Below are 16,085 nucleotides of genomic sequence, written 5' to 3' on the forward strand. Positions count from 1 at the left end.
AGACACAAACATTGACATTACAGACTAAAAAGCCTGTCACGATATGAGAATTGCCAGGTATTATAGAGGAAATAATATGTGTACTATTCAAGTCCCACTATCCTACAATTCGTCAGAGTATTTATTAAGCTGACATTTCCTAATGATCAGCATGACTAATGCCACTCCTGCTTTCTTTTTCTTTCTCTGCTCACATCTCTTTCTTGTCCATCTCCATGGAGATAGGATGACATGTGGCCTAAAAAATGGGAATGTTTTATAATGGGGTGTACCTACCAGAATGGAAAGAGGAAGTGCTCTCATAAAGTCAACCCTCAAGCAAGGTGTAGGTACTGATCCTAAGAGAAGGGGACAGTATTGTTACAGAAGTCACAAATTTTATAGGGTTTACTGTGGGAAGTTTGAATTCTATTTATTTTTTATTTATTTATTTATTTCGTATTCCATTAATCCGTATTGTGATAAATCACAAGGATGTGGAATGAGTCATGATTACATACAACAGATATAATACACATATATAAAATGACAAAAATGTACCATAAGATTATGAATAAATTTGTAGGTTAAAATAAAATCAAAGGTATAGCTCAAGTAATATAAAACAATACCTAAAAAGGAAATATAGTACATTTTCCAAATTAAACAAATAATACACATATATAAAATGACAAAAATGTACCATAAGATTATGAATAAGTTTGTAGGTTAAAATCAAATCAAAGGTATAGCTCAAGTAATATAAAACAATACCTAAAAAGGAAATATAGTACATTTTCCAAATTAAACAGTTAATGTGATCTATAGCAAACAAATTTTTATCAGTATAAAAAATCATTGCTTTATCTGTAGATACTCATCAAGAGAATAGAAGGAATTTACCATTAGGTATTCTCTCAATTTACATTTAAAAGTAGGTAAGACATTAATGTGATCTTTAATGCCTGATGGAAGGGAGTTGAAAATTTTTGTGGCTGAATAATGAACACCTTTCTGAACAAGACTTAAATGTTTCAGATCCCTGTGTAGATCATTTTTAGACCTAGTATTATGATCATGACATTCACTATTAGTTTTAAAAAGAGATAGGTTGTTAGAAACAAAAATCATCAAAGAAAATATGAATTGAGAGGTAAGTGTTAATATTTGTAACTTATGAAACAGACTTCTGCAAGAATATCTTGGATGAACACCACTCATGATTCTAACAGCTCTCTTCTGTGCAGTAAATATTTTTTTGGCTAAAGGCTTGTTGCCCCAAAATATTATGCCATACGACATGATAGAATGAAAATAACCAAAGTAGGCAGCTTTAGTAGCGTCCTCATCACCAATGGGGGTGATTACACGCAGAGCATAAGTTGCCACACTGAGCCTTCTATGTAGGTCTAAGATATGCTCAGACCAGTTCAGCTTGCCATCAATTAGAATGCCCAAGAACTTAGATGATTCACAGTGTAGTATATTTTGGTTACCACAGTTTAAGTGGCATACTTCATTTTCTTGTTGAGAAGTGTGAAATTGCATATACTGAGTTTTCTGAATGTTTAGAGTTAGTCCGTTGCACTTAAACCAGTGTAGGATGTCAACAAGTACAGCATTACATTTATTTTCTAGGTCACTGTTATCATGCACAACTATCATTATTAGATTTCATGTAAGTTTACGAGTGTCAAAAAGAACACTATCATTTTGCCCAGAGTTCCTCAAAACTAGAAAAAATAGTAAAAAAAGTATATGCTAAGGAAAAGTAGTAAAAAAAAAAAAAAAGAGAACGGAAAGTAGATTACTCATGTATCATGAACACCTGAAGTTTACAATTGAAAATAAGGAAAGAGTCCTTATAATTCCTAAATACTAGGGAAGCTGACTGAACCACGAATAAATACTAATATCTGGATATCAAACTAAAGTAAGAACAGAATAAAGAAACGCTTAGCTAAAGATTGTTCTAGAGAGAAAAAAAAAAAAAGATTGTTGAAACTTCCTGGCAGATTAAAACTGTGTGCTCGACCGAGACTCGAACTCGGGACCTTTGCCTTTTGCGGGCAAGTGCTCTACCAACTGAGCTACCGAAGCACGACTCATGCCCGGTACTCACAGCTTTACTTCTGCCAGTACCTGGTCCCGAGTTCGAGTCTCGGTCGGGCACACAGTTTTAATCTGCCAGGAAGTTTCATATCAGCGCACACTCCGCTGCAGAGTGAAAATCTCATTCTAAAAAGGTTGTTGTTGATGTGAATGATGTATGTATAAACATGTATAAGAAAAGTATATTGTTATGATGTGAAATGTTGTTATGAGTGATATTATTTACATAATGATATACTTATAAAATATCGCATGTCCAATCTGAGGGGGGGGGGGGGGGGGGGGGCGATATGTAGTGTTTTGAGAATTTCTGCGTAACTTCTAGAACTACTCAGCCTTCATGATATTTTAGAAGTGAGTGTGGGACAATAGAATCCTACCTACGGCATGTCACATGTTTGTGTGTGCAGCTTTGAAATTCGGTTGCGAGGAGAATGTAGATGCTGCGGTCGAATGGTACCAACAAGTACCTGTCGGGCAGTCCATGGATGTTTAGTGAGTGCATATGAGAGGACCATGGAGTGTTTATGTAACTGTGTGCTAATAGTGTCAGTGACTATTGTTAGTGAAAAAAGAACACTTGAGAAAGTACTCTTGAGAACAACTCTTGTTGTAGCTTGGCTGAAGGGAAGACATGCATTAAGATTCATGTTGAGAATGGACATGGTGTTAAGCCAACTTTCTCTTACATGTATATTAGTTTGTTTCTGACATTTGGAGACATGAGAGACTTACGAAACAGTATATGTTTATGTGAAGAGTGAGATTTGTAATATGTCTGAAGTTTAATATACATAATTAATTGAAGGAAATGAAAATTTGTATGTCTACTTATTTTTATAAGTAGAAAGTGTCTTAAGAAATTCCTGTACCTAGCAACATACTTCGGAGAAGAAGAGAAATGAGAATTTGCAGCAGCAGGCTAGTCAGCAATGGAGTTCGGCCGAACATCTCAAGTATGGTAAGCCATCTCGTAAAAGAAGTGGAAGTTAGTATATCTACTTCACACTTAAATCGTCGTCCAAAGAGTTAGGCTACTTTGGCAGTTCACAACATTAACTCAACTGAACTGGACACTGGGTAGGAAGAAACGGTAACGACAATATTGGTAGGGGAGCGCTGAGTGAATGGGAAGGGGAACTAGATGTTTTCATTGTTGGCACATACTCCTGATTTCAACAATACTGATCGCTAAAGAGATATCATCAAGTAGGTTATATAGGCTACAAAATATTTCCATACACTTAATTGTTGTGTTGTTGTATGGTCTTCACTCCTGAGACTGGTTTGATGCAGCTCTCCATGCTACTCTATTCATCTCCCAGTACTTACTGCAACCTACATCCTTCTGAATCTGTTCAGTGTATTCATCACTTGGTCTCCCTCTATGATTTTTACCCTCCACGCTGCCCTCCAATACTAAATTTGTGATCCCTTGATGCCTCAGAACATGTCCTACCAACCGATCCCTTCTTCTAGCCAAGTTGTGCCACAAACTTCTCTTCTCCCCAATCCTATTCAATACCTCCTCATTAGTTATATGATCTACCCATCTAGTCTTCAGCATTCTTCTGTAGCACCACATTTCGAAAGCCTCTATTCTCTTCTTGTCCAAACCAGTTATCGTCCATGTTTCACTTCCATACATGGCTACATTCCATACAAATACTTTCAGAAACGACTTCCTGACACTTAAATCTGTACTCAATGTTAACAAATTTCTCTTCTTCAGAAACGCTTTCCTTGCCATCCTCCTGAGTAGTCCCTGCCCGGAGATCTGAATGGGGGACTATTTTACCTCCGGAATATTTTTACACTTAATTATGCTTTTCATTTAAATACTTTGCTGAGTAACAAAAACTGTAAACTATTATGTTAACCGAATTCTATTCCAATTCTTATACCTCAAATACCATTCGTACAAATGAAAATATGCACAAGATCTTTTTCATGTACATCTTTATGAGGAAAAAATTTAATAATAAGAGCTCTTTTTGAAAAATAAGCCTTTTTGTGCATATGAGAACTTTAAACATTGCAGCGTATCAGCAATCATGAATAATTTAATGATTATAAAGAATCCACCTTCATTGCAAATAGAAACTGGATGTTGACCTAGGTTTCGGCGCGGATAACCATGCCCTCTTCAGAACACACTAAAACTACAAACTGCCTAAAGAGACATGGACCATGCCTCTTTATGCCTCTGTATTAATGTTGGACCCTGCCTCTTTTGGCTGTTTGTAGTTTTAGTGTGTTCTGAAGAAGGCGTGGTTATCCGCACCAAAACCTAGGTCATCTGGTTTCTATTTGCAGTCGAGGCATATTCTTTATAATCATTTTTGTGTACACATTTATAATATGGTAGAAATTGACTTTTGGGGGGGATAAAAGAGGGACATGCAACCCCCCCCCCTACTGTTCAGCCACAAAAGAGCACACCCTTCATGACTCACTACCACCCAGGACTGAAGCAGCTGACCCACATTCTCTGCCAGGGTTTCAACTATCTCTCATCATGCTCTGAAATCAGAAATATCTTACCCACTATCCTTCCCACCCACCCCACAGTGGCATTTTGCCACCCAACAAACCTACACAATATCCTCATACATTCCAACACAACCCCTGCTCCCATCACCTTGCCTCATGGCTCATATCCCTGCAATAGACATAGATGCAAGACCTGTCCCATACATCCTTCCACCACCACCTACTACAGTCCGGTCACAGGCAGTTCCTATCCCATCAACAGTTGGGCTACTTGTCAAAGCAGTCACGTGATCTACAAACTAAGGTATAACAGCTGTGCTTCTTTCTAAATGGGCATGATGACTAACAAGCTGTCTGTCTGCATGAATGGCCCCTAACAAAATGTTATTAAGAGACACCTGGACTGCTCACGTGCTGAATGTGCTGGTCAGTACAGTGTGCTTCTTGTCAATGACTGCTTCACAGCCTGCACCAACTGGATCCCTCCTATCTACATCAGCTTTTCTGAAATGCACAGGTGGGATCATTCTTTGGATTATATCCTATTTGCCTGTAGCCCCCATGGTCTCAAACCCTGCCCTCAACTTACCCATCCCCTTCCCTGCTCCCACTCCAGCGCAATGCAGCCTTCTACTCCACCCATTAGTCCTTTCCCCCTTCTCCACTTACCTCCTCATCTCCTGCCCCCCCCCCCCCCCCCCCCCCTCACACACGCACCCCAGTCCCCAGTCCTCCCGATTGCACCTACACTGATTGTGGGAGTGTGCAGGGACAGGGTGGGGACAGAGTAGTGCCCTGTCCCCACCATATCCCTGCAGCCCTCACAAGCTGCAGAACTTCTTCCCCCACCCTGCTACCCCCATGCCGTGTCCTATGTCTGCTCCTCACCCCAGCCGCCAGATTGCTGCTCCCATCAGACACAGTTACAACTCAGTGCGTCCATATTGACTAAAGACTGTGGTCATGTGTGTGTGAGTTGTACTTGTATGAATGTGTGTATGTTTACTGCTTCAGAAGAAGGCCATTTGGCTGAAAGATAAAATGTATAACTGTCTTTTTGCTGTGTCTGTGTGTGACTCGGAGTCTCCTCTATATAGTAAGCAGCAACCTATCATTTTCAAATACTGTTACAATTAGGTATTTACTTTTGCAAACTGTATAAGTGTCTCTTGCAAGGAAGGGACCGTGCACTATGGATTAATACTGAAGTGATGATTATTAGTACAGGGCAAGACAAGAATCCCATGTTACACAAATGCAACAGACCAATTTGTCTCCTGAACATTCTCAACAAGATATTTGATAAATTATTATGTAAGAGATTACAAGATCGTTTACTGCTACACTGGATGAGCTCCTACCAGTACAGGTTTAGAAGAGGCAAGTCAGCTGAAGACACAGTTATTACAGAGGTCTCACTAGGCACAGATACTCATTCTAAGTATGCTCTAGTGATGACTGATATTGCTGGCACTTTCGATAACCTGTGGTAGCAATCTTTCTTTTGTCGCCTTAGTGAGCTGGAGTGTCCAGAGGTGCTGTACAAGTGCCTGAGAAGCTGTTGCTATGGGATGCATACTTAATACAGCCAGGAAAGAAAGTAACAAAGAAAACTAACATAAAATTTCAGGTCAGGAGATAAACAGTATTATGAAAATGATAGATTCCTACTCACTGTAAAGATGACACATTGAGTTGCAGACAAGCATGACAAAAAGACTGTTACACATAAGCTTTTGGCCAAAACCTTCTTCAGAAAAGAAAAATGCATACACATTCACACATGCAAGCACATCTCACACACAGATGACTGTTGTTTCCAGCTTCTCCAGTCAGAATGAAACTCAGATGGGTAGAACGGCAGCAAAAATCTTCAGTAGGGTGGGGAAGGGGGTGGGGGCAGGGGCTAGAGGTGACAGGTCAGGGCTGCTAGGCGCAGCTTTGTGAGATGGTGGGGCTGGGAGAGGGGGCTGGATGGGGAGCAGAAAGGAGCAAAGAAGAACAAAGACCATTGGGTGTGCTGGCAGAAAGCAGTGCACAATGAGGCTGGCAGAAAGCAGTGCACAATGAGGATGAGGGGAGGCGAATTGTGTGGAGGTGACAGGACAGAGGGAGCAGGAACAGTTGGGAGGAGGGTGTGAGGACAGTAGATCACCATAGGTTGAGGCTGGAATGATTTCAAGATTGGAGAATGTATTGTAGGGATAACTCTCATCTGTGAAGTTCAGCAAAGCTGGTGGTGGAGGGGAGAATCTGGATGCCCCAACCTGTGAAGCAGCCATTGAAATCAAGCACACGATACCTTTGGAGGACAGGCATCCTCCGCACACTGTTCTCTTGGGGCTTTCGATGTCGGCTGCCCCTTTTCATTCATGAATTTATGACAGAGTGCACATTTAAGGTGTGGGTGAACACTATTCTCTCCCATACTCTCCCCCAAGAAAACGGGGTGCCCCAGGGCTTGGTGCTAGGTGTTGTACTGTTTGCCAATCAAATTATGGATTGTTTCCTTCCCGATGCCTTGGGCTCCCTCTTTGTCGACGATTTTGCAATCTCGTACAGCTCTCAACGGACCAGCCTTCTTGAACGATGTCTTCAAGGATGTCTCTTTCGTCTCCACTCGTGGAGCATCGAAACTGGCTTCCGCTTTTCTTCAAGGAAGACCATCTGTGTAAATTTTTGGTGTCGTATGGAGTTTTCTCTGCCTTCCCTACATCTAGGCTTTGTCGACCTTCCATTTGCAGGCATTGCTAAATTCTTGGGACTTACATTTGACAGAAAACTGTGCTGGTACTCCCACATTTCATATCTTTCAGTTCGCTGTCTGCGATCCCTCGACACGCCCCGTGTTCTGAGTGGTACCTCCTGGGGAGTGGACTGAGTGGTCCTTCTCTGCCTATATCGCACCTTAGTGCGCTCAAAATTGGGCTATGGAAGCATAGTTTACTCCTCTGCACGGCCATCTATTCTTCGGCGTCTTGACTCTTTCCACCACCGTGGATTGCGTTTAGCGTCTGGAGCTTTTTACACCAGCCCCAGGGAAAACCTTTATGCTGAGATTGCTGAACCTCCGCAGTCCAGTCGGTGAGCTGTTCTTCTGAGTCGTTACGCTAGTCATCTGTCTTCCATAAATAAACTGGAAGCAGTCTTGATCACTTAACTTTTTTAATGGTTACTGGTTTCGATCTTTTTATCAGATTATCTTCGGACCACGAATGTCTGCCGGAGGCGGTGGTGCATGTTGTACCACAGGGTGGTCCACTTTGCTCTTAGTCTTGGTGGATAGCAGGTTAGTAGTCATACCAAAACAAAAATCTGAGCAATGATTGCAGCAGGTGTGGTAGATGACGTGGCTATTTTCATAGGTCGTCCGGTCTCTGCTGGGATAGAGTAAGCCTGTGACAGGACTGGAGTAGGAGGTGCTGGGTGGGTGGATTAGGACATCTTGCACCCTGGTCTTCCACAAGGATGTAATTGTGTTGCAAGGGGTTGGGATCTGGAATGGCATAGGGGTGGACAAGATGTTGTGGAGGTTGGCTGGGCGATGGAACACCACTTTAGGTGGATGGGGAAGGATCTTGGGTGGGATGTCCCTAATTTCAGGGCAGGATGGTAGATAACCAGAGCACTGATGAAGGATGTGTTCAGTTGTCCCAGTCTGGGGTGGTACTGCATGATCTAGGTTGCACTGTTTTACAGCTGATTCTTGGTGGTGATGGGTGAATTGGGTGTGTGTGGGGATATGGCACAGGAAATCTGTTTGTGGGCTAGGTCTGGAGGATAGTGCCTCTCTGTGAAGGCATTTATGAGACCTTCAGCATACTGTGCGAGGGAGCTCCAGTCACTGAAGACATGCCATCCACAGATGACCTGTCTGTATGGAGGGATTTTTGGTGTGGAAGGGATGGCAGCTGTCAAAATGCAGTTACTGCTGATGGCTGCTGGATTTACTGTGGACAGGGATGTGGCTGGAGCCATCAGACAGGAGGAAGTCAACGTCCAGGAAGATGGCACATAGGGTTGAGGAGGACGGAATGAAGTTGATGTGACAAAAGGTGTCGAGGTTCTAAAGGGATGAAGACAGGGTGTCCTGACCGTGAGTCCAGATCATGAAGATATTATCAGTGAACATTGAACCAGACCAATGGTTTGTGGTTTTGGGAGACTAAGAAGGTTTCCTCTAGATTGCTCATAAACAGTTTGGTGTAGAAGGGTGTCATGTGGGCTCCCATAGCTGTGCCACAGATTTGTTTGTATACCTTCTCTTCAAAGGGGAATTATTTGTTTGTTAGGATATAATTAATAAGGTGTATGAGAAATGTGGTAGTGGGTGTGGAGTCTGAAGGACATTGGGAAAGGTAGTGTGCAGTAGTGGCAAGACCATGGGGCATGAGTGTACTTGGTGTATAGGGAAGTAGTGTCAACAGTAACAAGTTGGATTTCAGGAGGTAAAGGGTTGGGGATGGTAGACAGACAGTGAAAGAAGTGGTTTGTATCTATGATGTTGGAGACATATTTCTGGCAATAGGTTGGAAGATGTCGGTCAATTAGGGACCAGCCTGGCAACCTTCAACACCAATCTGTTTATGAGTCAAAACCCCAAACCACTCATATGTTTCAGGTTCATTGATGATATATTTATGATCTGAACTCAGAGCCAGGATATTCTATCCTCATTCCATCGCTACCTCACACTTTTTATCCTGTAACTTCACTTGGCCGTCCTCAACCCAGTGTATTACCTTTCTGGATGTTGATCTTCTCCTCTCTGATGGCTCCATCCACACATCTGTCCACATTAAACACATCAGTCACCAACAGTACCTACAGTCACCAACGGCACCTCAACAGCTGCCATCCCTTCCACACCAAAAAATCCCTCCCTTAGAGCCTGGTCACTCGGGGGTGACATATCTGCAGTGATAGGAGCTCCCTTGCCCAGTATGCTGAAGGCCTCACAAGTGCCTTCACAGAGAGGCACTATCCTCCACACCTAGTCAGCAAACTAATTTCCTGTCCCATATATGCACACAAACCCAATCCTCCCACCAATCTCAACAATCAGCTGCAAAGGGCTCTCCACTTCATCACCAAATGCCACCATGGACTGGAACAACTGAACCACATCCTTCGTCAGGACTTTGATTAACTATCATCATGCCCTGAAATCAGGGACATACTACCCAAGATCCTTTTCACTTTGGCTAAAGTGGTGTTCAGTTGCCCATCTAACCTCCACAACATCCTAGTCCATCCCTACGCCACTCCGAATGCCATGTTTGAATTCAATGGTTTCTTCACAACCTGGTCCATCGGGATCCTGTGTTCCATCAACAGCTTTTCTGAACTGTGCAGATGAGAGTTATCCTTACAACAAAGTTGCATTCTGACTGGAGTGGCCAGAGATAATGGTTTTGTGTGTGTGTGTGTGTGTGTGAGTGTGTGTGTGTGTGTGTGTGTGTGTGTGTGTGTGTGTGTGTGTGTGTGTGTGTGTGAGAGAGAGAGGTGTGCTTGTTTGTGTGAATGTGTGTGCATTTTTCTTTTCTGAAGAAGGCTTTGGCTGAAAGCTAAAATGTAACAGTCTTTTCATCATGTCCCTCTACAACTCAATGTGTCAAAATGATGGAGACAATAACACAAGGCTGTCTGTCGGGATCAGTGTGTTGTACAGAGTTTGGGATGTAGCATTGAAGCCCATGCTACAGAAGTTACATGACAGTAGTAATGTAAGCAGACTGGTAGGATTTGTAGTTGCTGTATTGTTCATTGTAAATGGTGACCCCAGAGGAATTATAGTAGTCAAATGTAATGGAACACTGCAGTTGTAGGACATGGTGTATGCATTTGTGCTCATAGATAATAGATTGTGAAGCCAGCCTTGTTAGGTAGAAGAGTTCAATGAGACGATTAATAAGGCCCTACTGCACTACTCTGAATAATGCACTGTGAGTCGTTTATTGGTTAAAGAATGGTAATCAAATAGAAGCATGGAGGATACTTGGAAATGAGGCCAGTGCAAAAAAGTTAATACGAGATTAAATATTACGACTGTGGTGAAATGAATGAGGCACTTCAGGCACAGGCAGAAGGACATGTGAATTTCTCTCTAACATCACAGCAACTAAAAATATGATTCATTAACCTGTTGAGTGGACCAATACATTACCTGACCAATCATGCTACACATTTATACAAAATGCAGGTCAATGATTGCGTCTGTGGCAGTGTGGACACTCCACAACACATTGAGGGACTATGCGCTGTATGAAGATATCGTGGGTAATGACCATCAGGCATTGAGTATGTTATATACCAAGGGAGCACTGAGGAGTGAGTCAACCTGACACATCATAGATGACACTGCAGCCGCAGTATCCAGGGAAGCCATGGAAGGCTTAATAAGGCATTCAACCTTATGTCAGCATGCTGCCATAGCGGCTAGACATCATACTGTACAGATGAAGAGAAGACAACTGGGGTAGGCATCAACTGAATGTAAAGGTTTTTCAAGAATTTATATGGTGTTTGTGCAAATGATCATGGAAGCATGGATTCTAAGACATAACAGTGAACCATAAAATCATTTGTCGTCATAGAAATGCTGCTGATGTATTGTCCTAAGTGGGTAATATTAAGGTGGATCCAGTAGCAGAAACAATCATCTATAATTTAAATGCATTATAATAAATGAACAAAAACAGAGTAGATTCTGTAGTACTAACAGTAGTATTATTAGTGAAATAATTGGTTGAGGGTTTTATTGTAGTTTTGTAGTGATAGAATGTAGTTGTAGTATTAGCATTTTTAAAATTGCATACCAGGAATAAATAAGTAATGTATACATTTATTATTATCCATGAAAAGTGCATTGTATGGTCCAGTTTAGTTTCTCAGTCTATAGCCTGTAACTGTGAAGAATAAATGAATAAACTGTGCACATTGCAAGCTCTACTGTTGGTTCTCAGTAAACAATTTAAGTCAAAATTATACAAACATATATATATGCAACAAGGAACAACCAAAATTAAACTTTAGGTACAAAAAATGTACGTTAATGATCAAACCCAAAAATGACTAACTAGTTAAAATCAGGTTAACCAATAATTGAGAAGCTTAGTTCACCATGTTTTTCACTTTGAAGTTTCTCCCAATATGCTGATTTTAAAACTGAATTACTACATTATGGTATTAGAAATCTCTAGATGGCACTTTAAGATGTGACGTTAATATTGCTTTTAAAATTTGTTGCTTTTTATTGCAGAAATTGGCCAGAGAGTTTGTTTATAGTGAGCATTTTAAGAAATAGTACCATGAAAAAATAGAAATTTTTTTGCACATTATTTCTTAAGATTTTCATAAAGACTTAATAGAGTAATACCTCACATCACAGTTGGTTGGTTGATATTGTGGGAGGGGACCACACAGTGAGGTCATTGGTCCCATTGCATTAGGGAAGGATGTGGGCCATGCCCTTTCAAAGGAACTATCCTGTCACTTGCCTGAAGCAATTTAGGGAAATCACAGAAGACCTAAATGAGGATGGCAGGAAGTTGGTTTGAACCGTTGTCCTCCCGAATGCGAGTCCAGTGTACTAACCACTGTGCTACCTCACTCGGTATCTCACATAATGTTGTCCAATTTTGGTATCAAGCACTTTCAGAAAAGACTGTTTACAACTGATTTCCCGATTTTCTTAATGGTTGTTATGTTCTTCTGTCAATGATGAATTTCTCACAAGTTGACCAAACTCACCTGTTGTTCCAAAAAACATTGATGCTGTGTATAACATGGCTGTAGAGGCATGTGGCTTACCGTTAGCTTCTGGTTGATTTTTCGTCAACATTTATCTGTGAAAAAGATGTCTCTGAAGCTTTTTGCACAGTCTGGCCAAAGATCAACAACAGGTTCATATCAGCGGGTTTAAACCAACACTCAAAAATGGTTGGTTAGTTCTCTGGTTATACAATGGATAGGTCTCAACCGTTCCTTTAGAAGGCTGAAGAACTGTTAAAGTTGACTGGTATACAACATTTTATTTGCCACAAGTCATCAATGAAATCATGAAGAACAACCAAAAACATCACATCAGACTTAATCATGACATAGTATGTGAAACAGTTGATTTTTTGGTAAAGAAAAACATTAGATCAAAGTCTAATTTCCCATATTCACTGCATTTATTCTGTAAAGACTTATTTTTGCTACTGTACATCAGGCAAACTAAAAACTGCACTGACAGTGATTTTAATCAGTTAATCAGCTCAAGAAGCTGTTGAATTTTCCTAAAACCTTCTCTCTCTCTCTCTCTCCCTCTCCCCCCCCCCCCCCCTCTCTCTCTCTCTCTCTCTCTCTCTCTCTCTCTCTCTCTCTCTCACACACACACACACACACACACACACACACACACTTTTTTTGTGCCAACATAAGAGTGGAAAAAGAAAGTTCTGGAATTTATTTGAACATAGAGAAAAGTGTATGAATTTTGAAGATGAATATTTTGAGAAACAATGGAATGATTTTTACGAAAAAATGTTTTCTTTCATTGTCTTATTAAAAATTCAAAATGAGACCCTCATATTTATTCACCTAAACCAAACACAAAGGATATTGCAGAAAGTGGACAACTGCGTACTTAACAGACCTGTCTCTGAAGGTCTTGGAAGTAGTATACTCAATTCCCACTACACCACTACATTTACTTCTTAATAGTACTTGTTAAAAATAAAAGTCAGTTTCAGTTGAACCTTCAAAAATTAAAAGGAACAAAAATAAATTTCATGTAAATATTGTGCATGGTTATAGTGGGATTGTATGTTCTGTTGTAAAGTTATCATCATCAGACTCCCATATTACATAAACAAGAAAAAGAGACACAGTGTAATGTGAAACAAAAATTAACAATCCACCTTCCCACTCGCATTAGCAGATGGAGAACAGCTGTATGAAACTGAAAAAACAACAGCTTTTTTCAAGATAGTGGCTTTCCTAATAAATTTAGCACATAGTAACATAAATAGTTGATAAAACAGTAATTTGTTCCTTAGAGTATAAGGGAATTGCTTGTTTTTGTAATTTTTCTGAAATACAGACTGCATTTTCATATTTATAGAAATCATCTAACCAGATAACAGGGGCAGCACCATTTTCCACATCAAATGTAGTATATGAATTTGCTGATCAAGAAGAGGGATTCAGACATATAGTTAACAAGGAACTGGTTCATGCACCTTGTGAAGAGGATATCAAAAACTGGAAGGTAAAATACAAATATCTGTAGTATCAAATGAAGTTTGAAAATTTAATGTATTCTTTAGAATATACTAGAAATGTCTTAGCATTCTTACAAATCTCTTAAGAAGGTTGTTGGAAGTGATTATTAAATGATTTTGGGAGTGTTAGGAGAGACCAATCAATCATTCAAAGAAATGATGTCGTATGGCTATTGTTATGTAAAACAGAGCTGAGAAGACAGAAGACTAACTGACATCACTGTTTTCTGTTATTTGAATGAACTGAATTGAGTTATCAATGATAGCAATGGGAATGGTTGGTTGTTATTTAAAAGCATTTACAACGAAGTGTTGAATTAATTTGGGTTAGTCACCAGTGGCCTAGTGTGGTTGAAAAGGTTGGAGACTCTGCAGTGATTATGGGGAGAAAAAATGGTGCAAAAACAATAATTTAAACAAATGAAACAAAATGCATCAAATAAAACAACAACTACTACTACTACTACCACTACCACTGCTACTAATAATAATAGTAATAATAATAATAATAAACCCCGTGGAGGCGCGGGAAAAGAATAGGCCTCTGATATGTTCTGCCAGTCGTAAAAGGCAATGAAAAGAACAAACCACTTATAGGGCTAACCCCCCTTTTAGTGTGATTAGTTGGTTCAGGACAGAACTAAAGAAGCCTCGGACAAGCGCCGTCATGGTCGGGGACGACGCTTGAACCCTGTGCCCACCCACAATGGTAACGACACTGCTAGCCAACTGGAAAATGATTTAAATCCAAATAGAGGTGTTTTGCAGGATATGCTTCCTGCAATCACCCTAGAAGGAAAACGAAGACAGAGGATGAGATGGTCAGATGAAGTTAATCGACACCTCATGTTCTGTTATTACCAAGCAACAAACCTAGGAACCAACACAACTGGATACAGATCACAAGTATACACAACATTTATTACCAGATACCCAGAATTAAAATTTTTAACAGAACAACGACTAGTTGATCAGATCCGTGTAACAATCAAAAATAACAGGATACCCCAGTCAGAATTAGAAAACTTCGAACAACAAGTACAACAGATACTGGAACAAAATAATGTGCAATCAGAAGAAGAAGAAGAAGAAGAAGAAAATACAGTAATGGACTCAAACATCCCAGAGCAAACAAACAAAGAACAACACGCATCAATTAAACAATCAGAGGAAAACGAAATCTTAAGACAGCCACCAGAAAAAGCACAAATAGAACACGAAGTGACACATATGTTAGATATAGAAGAAAAATTTCAGCTGACATATATAGAATACAAAGACACAAATACACACATTAGACCATTCTTGCATAGACCGCCAAATAACCCACAAGTCGAAACAACAATAAAAACTATCAACACAATCATATACAACAAAATAAATGAAAACACAACTATCGAAGAGTTACAACTACTTGTTTATATAGGAGCACTCACTACACTAAATATACACACTAGGCAGAGATCAGAACCAACCAACACAAAGAAGAAACCCACAAAACCAGCATGGCAACACAGGCTACAGATCAGAATAGAAAAACTGAGAAAAGACATCGGACCGCTAACACAATTTATAAGACATGAAATGTCAGAAAAAAAAAAGAAAAAGGTTAGGTAAAATCTCACAACAAGATGCAATAGAGTAATTAGATGAAAAGAAGCAGAAATTACAAGCATTGGCCAAAGAACTTAGAAGATACAAAAAAATTGAAAATAGAAGGAAACAAAACCAAACATTCAACACAAACCAAAAGAGATTTTACCAGACAATAGATAACACACACATTAAAATAGACAATCCACCAAACGTAACAGACATGGAACACTTCTGGAGCAACATATGGTCAAACCCGGTACTACATAACAGGCATGCACAGTGGATACAAGCAGAAACAGACACATACAAGATGATACCACAAATGCCTGAAGTGATAATTTTGCAACATGAAGTCACCCAAGCAATTAATTCTACTCACAATTGGAAAGACCCTGGAAAAGATAAAATAGCAAATTTCTGGCTAAAGAAGTTCACCTCAACACGTTCACATCTAACTAAATTATTTAACATTAATGATATGAATATAATAGAGGGAAACATTCCACGTGGGAAAAATATATCTAAAAAGAAAGATGATGAAACTTACCAAACAAAAGCGCTGGCAGGTCGATAGACACACAAACAAACACAAACATACACACAAAATTCTAGCTTTCGCAACCAATGGTTGCCTCG

General features: G+C 40.0%; 1 non-coding gene across 1 annotated transcript; it reads right to left on the reverse strand.

Moving 5' to 3' along the window:
• Positions 1–2,005: 2,005 nt before the first annotated feature.
• On the reverse strand, positions 2,006–2,080 carry Trnal-caa. Its single transcript has one exon. It is a non-coding gene; the product is annotated as a tRNA-Leu (tRNA).
• Between the last annotated feature and the right edge of the window lie 14,005 nt (positions 2,081–16,085).

The sequence above is a fragment of the Schistocerca piceifrons genome, chromosome 2 (genome assembly GCF_021461385.2).
Source record: "Schistocerca piceifrons isolate TAMUIC-IGC-003096 chromosome 2, iqSchPice1.1, whole genome shotgun sequence".
NCBI lineage: Eukaryota > Metazoa > Arthropoda > Insecta > Orthoptera > Acrididae > Schistocerca > Schistocerca piceifrons.